This window comes from Microtus ochrogaster, chromosome 18, assembly GCF_000317375.1.
Source record: "Microtus ochrogaster isolate Prairie Vole_2 chromosome 18, MicOch1.0, whole genome shotgun sequence".
In the NCBI taxonomy this organism is placed as follows: Eukaryota; Metazoa; Chordata; class Mammalia; order Rodentia; family Cricetidae; genus Microtus; species Microtus ochrogaster.
This window is the reverse complement of record NC_022020.1, coordinates 33,531,955-33,536,461: the sequence shown is the minus strand read 5'-3', so window position 1 is coordinate 33,536,461 and position 4,507 is coordinate 33,531,955. Positions and strand designations below refer to the sequence as shown.

Below are 4,507 nucleotides of genomic sequence, written 5' to 3'. Positions count from 1 at the left end.
TGTTGTTCTGTTGTTTGTTCCTACTGTCCACAGACTTCCCTTCTCTTTGCAGTCTTTTTTTTTTTTTTGGTTTTTCGAGACAGGGTTTCTCTGTGGTTTTGGAGCCTGTCCTGGAACTAGCTCTTGTAGACCAGGCTGGTCTCGAACTCACAGAGATCCGCCTGCTTCTGCCTCCCAAGTGCTGGGATTAAAGGCATGCGCCACCACCTCCCGGCTCTTTGCAGTCTTTTTTTTATGTAAAAATGTGACTTTAATAGGTATGCTTGTTAGAGAAGCTGACCAAGATACATTGAGGAGATACAAGTGGCCATCTAGAGTTTCTATACTTCATTCTTTTTGCAGAATATTTATTAAGGTTGCTTAATATACAATTTTCATTTGACATTTTGGAAGTCTTTTATTGTAATGATAATCCTTTTGTCTGGTGACAAACAGCAGCCACAGCGGTCATTCTGGACCTCCACGCTGAATGAAGTCCATTTCTTCTTGAGTTATAGGTTTCCTTCTGTATTTCTGAGGTAATGTTTTTAGTATTTCTGCAGTGTCTGGTGGCCCCGATGCATCAGCAGATCTGGGGATTTGCTTCCTTTAGAATGCTGTGAAATTACAGAAGAGAAAAAGGGCAGCCCAGCAGATCTCAAAACGTCTGAGGCACTGAGTTTAGGATTGTCTCTTCTGTCAGGGAACCTTATTAATGGAGTATGTGGCTTCACGACCTGCATGACCCTGCTGGCGGAAGCCATCTTGCTGCTCATCGTGACTCCTCTTTGCAGTCTTTTTAACAGCAACTTCGGCATTCTGATGAGGTCTAATTAATGATTTCCTATTTATGGATTGTATCTTTTGTTTCAAATGACTAGTCATACATTGTCAACAGTTCCTTTTACTTTTCTTTGATAAAGCTAATAGTGTCAGGTTTTATAATTAAATTTATTGCTCAACCTGGGTTAACTTCTGTTCAAGAACCCTGCCCACTCAACTTTGTGCCTTCCTCTCTTTTTATAACCCTTCCAATCCAGCTAGCGCTGCTCATATACTCTTGGATATATTTCCTTTCGCTGAAGTGTGGTTGACTTTCCATGGGCCACACCCTTAAAGAAAACCAACTCTCCTCTCAGTACCAGTCAACTGCCAATGTCTCCTTAGTAAGGATTGGTGACCATATCTCCTCTCCATGCTGGGGCTTTGCTTGGCTTGAGGTCTATTTTTGAGAATTTCATACATGCATATGATAAAATACGGTCCTATTTTCCCTTATTCTGCTCTCCAACTCTCCAAATATAGCTCACAATACACCCTTCTGGCAATTTAATATGCTGCTTTGATAACTCATTAGATTCGAGTTAGCGCTGCTCATGTGTGCATGGGGTGGAGCCTGGAGCCTTCCACTGAGACCTGGGTAACTTATCAGTGGCCACATCCTAAGACAGAATGATTTTCCTTTCTCCAGCAGTAGTCCCCTGCCAATTGTTCCTCGGTATGGGATGCAGCTGGAGGTCATCTCCCCTATCTGTGCTGGAAGTGTGGTTAGCTTGGTCTTGTGTAGGTCTTGTGCAAGTAACCACAGTTGATCTGAGTTCCTGATTGTGATAGCTAGGTCATAGCAGAAAATAATGTTTTTCTTGATAGTGCTCCTCCCTACTCTCTAGCTCTTACATTCTTTTTTTTTTCTTTCTCCTATGATGTTCCCTTAGCCTTGGTAATGAGGAATTATTATGTATGTGCCAGTTAGGGCTGAACACTCAGTTTCTTACTCTCAGCATTTGATCAGTTATATATCTGTTCTTTGACTGCTCTCAACTGCAATTAAAAAGCTTTTCTTGCCATTGGTAAGATCAGCCCAGACTATGGGAAAATAAGAAGTTCTATCCTTGGGCCTTTCATGTTCCCCGTCTTGGGCTTTTTACATGAAATTCCTTCCTATGGAGCAGGCTTCAAAATCTATCAGAAAGCAGTTAGTTATTCCATAACAGTTGTGCCACTATTACGCCAACAGGTACATTTTACCTACCTAGTTGGTATTTAGCATTCAGGGTCCAGAACTGAGTAAAATCACTGATGTCTTCCCCCCTGCCCAACAGCTTCTACCACTAGGCACTGAAAGCTGGCCAGCAGTGAGGGAGTTTCCTGATTAGTTTGACATTGATTTCCTATCACAGTCAAAGTGGTGTGTGGTGTCTTCAGCAATACGGCATTACCATTTAGTTAAGGTACATCACCAAGGCAATGACAATGGCCATATTGGGAGTTTTTGTTTACTTTTGTCTTGGCTTCCATTCTTTCTCCCAAATCTTAAGATTTATGTCCAGCCCTGATCTTCATTGGCACAACTAATGTTTTCCCCCTGAGCCCAAAGTGAGCATAGGGGACAGCTGTTTGCAAAGTGCTGTGAGAGCCTAAGAAGGAAATGACCGTGCGGGCCTTAACCTGCTAGCAACATAGGATAATGAAAGTTGATTACTATGTGCCTGAACCTGCTGGTAAGATGGGATAGTAAAAACTGGCTACTACGAGCACCGTCTAGCCCCTTGAGTCAATATGGTAAGAAATTTAAAGAGAGGAATCTTTTAGAAGCCAAGATTCCAAAACACTCTTGGATAGAGAGTGTGTGTGTGGGGGGGTGGGGGGTCTTCCTTCCATCCTCAAAGACTGCAGAGCATCATAATTCTTAAGAACAGAGAAGTATAAGGAGACAAAAAAGCTGTTTGTGTAGGGAAGATTGTAGCCACATGGAAAGGGAAAGATGATATATTAAGAATAGGCGAGCCCTGTGAATAAAAGTGGATTCCAGTCTGCAAAACTAGCCACTCATAAATTTCTACATCTGTCTAAGTGATAGATTGACTATAGGCAAGCCTACAAACTGGAGGCTCAGGACATATTTTATTTAGCTCTCACCCTGCTTTTCTCTTTCCTTTATTTTTCTTTAAAAAGAAAAATATTTCCTTTTTCCTTCGGAAGAGTCAAACCCCGACGTAAATACTGAGTTGTTCAAATCGAGGAATGCTTGTGTCAGACGTCGTTTCTCTACGGCCTGCTACATCCCGGCGACAGGAACGCATCACCTCCGTGTTGTCTCGCCCTTTTTCCCTGGCTCCAGGAACTGATTTCTATTCCAAGCTGCTTTCAGTGCACTAGCTGGAGAATACATTCTTTCTCTATCCCTACTTAAAACAAAGGTCATAACAATCGCATTTAAAATAAGGAGAGGTGAAAAAGGGAGCATTTGGACACAGTCTTACAAAAGCTCCTCAGTTTGCATTCTTCCCCAAAGTGACCGGGGTTACAAATGTGAGGTGCCGTGTCATAAATTTTCATGTGGGGGCTGGGGATCTGAACTCAGGTCCTCATGCTTACACAGCCAATACTTTACCTACTGATCCATCTCAACATCCCTAGAACATTTTTCGTTGTTTATCTCGAGTGACAACTTCAAACACTTCTTCCGTTGAGTCTATATTATTCTTATTTAAATAACTCTTAATTGCTAGTGCTGCGGATGTATTTCTTTTTTCATTCATTACCTGTCTTACTCTGAGCAGCTTTTTCCTGGATTGTTTTCCTCTCTTGACTCTGGGGTGTTGGTCCTTGGTGTTCCTTCTCTGGCTCTACAGCCTTCTCACAACATGGTTCCTCTAGGAAGGGGCCCAACCGCGGCTCTAAACTCTCCGACTTAAAGACACACAAATGGCATTTTATCATCTTCTGTCATTGCCAGTGTGCAAATATTCTTCATCTTCTTTTTCTCTTACCTTCTACCTTCTTTATCTGCTACATCCATCAGTCAATAACAGCTGCCACTTCTGTGTCCTGCATGCCTCAAATGCCCCTTCTCATTATTTATTCCCTTTGTATCTGCCTGGCTCACAGTCCCATTGCTTCTAGCCTGTGGTATTATTTCACCTCCTGACAGGCCACCTTCTCTCCGGGCTCTTCATGTGTTTGTTTCAATAATGTAAAAGCTAATTGTTTACTAGACAAGGTCAGATTGATGCCATGTATATGTCATATATTTACATATTGTTTATATTTATATTATATATTAATATTTATATACATATATATAATTACATAATGTTTTTGTACCAGTTCTTCAGGTACCATAAAAAGATAGTATTCCCCTTTGGCATTATACTGAATTTGCTAAGCATACCTTTTTAGGTAAGTGGCAGCTTGGGAAGTATCCAATTCTATACTAATGGATCATTGATCTAGTGAATTCCTCTAAAAAGATATGCCATCGTGAATTTGTTTCCCTTCTAGTAGCCATCTAGTCCATTCTCTCCTATTAGTGCTCATTTCCCACACAGCCAGGGCATTAGCCAACCTCAACTCTAAGGCCATGGCCTGGCTATAATTGAAAAAAGCCATATCTGATGTTTCTCTTTATATTTTCAAATGGTTGGTATAACAGTGAAGAGGCCTAGGTCAATATTCAGGCTTACAGTTAGATGATTTTTTTTCTAGAAAAGTATTTAATTTCAGATACAGTGAGGCCCACAGATCA

General features: G+C 41.3%; 1 pseudogene; it reads right to left on the bottom strand.

Annotated features, from left to right (window-relative positions):
* Positions 1–432: 432 nt before the first annotated feature.
* Positions 433–755, bottom strand: LOC101996141 (annotated as a pseudogene).
* Positions 756–4,507: the final 3,752 nt, after the last annotated feature.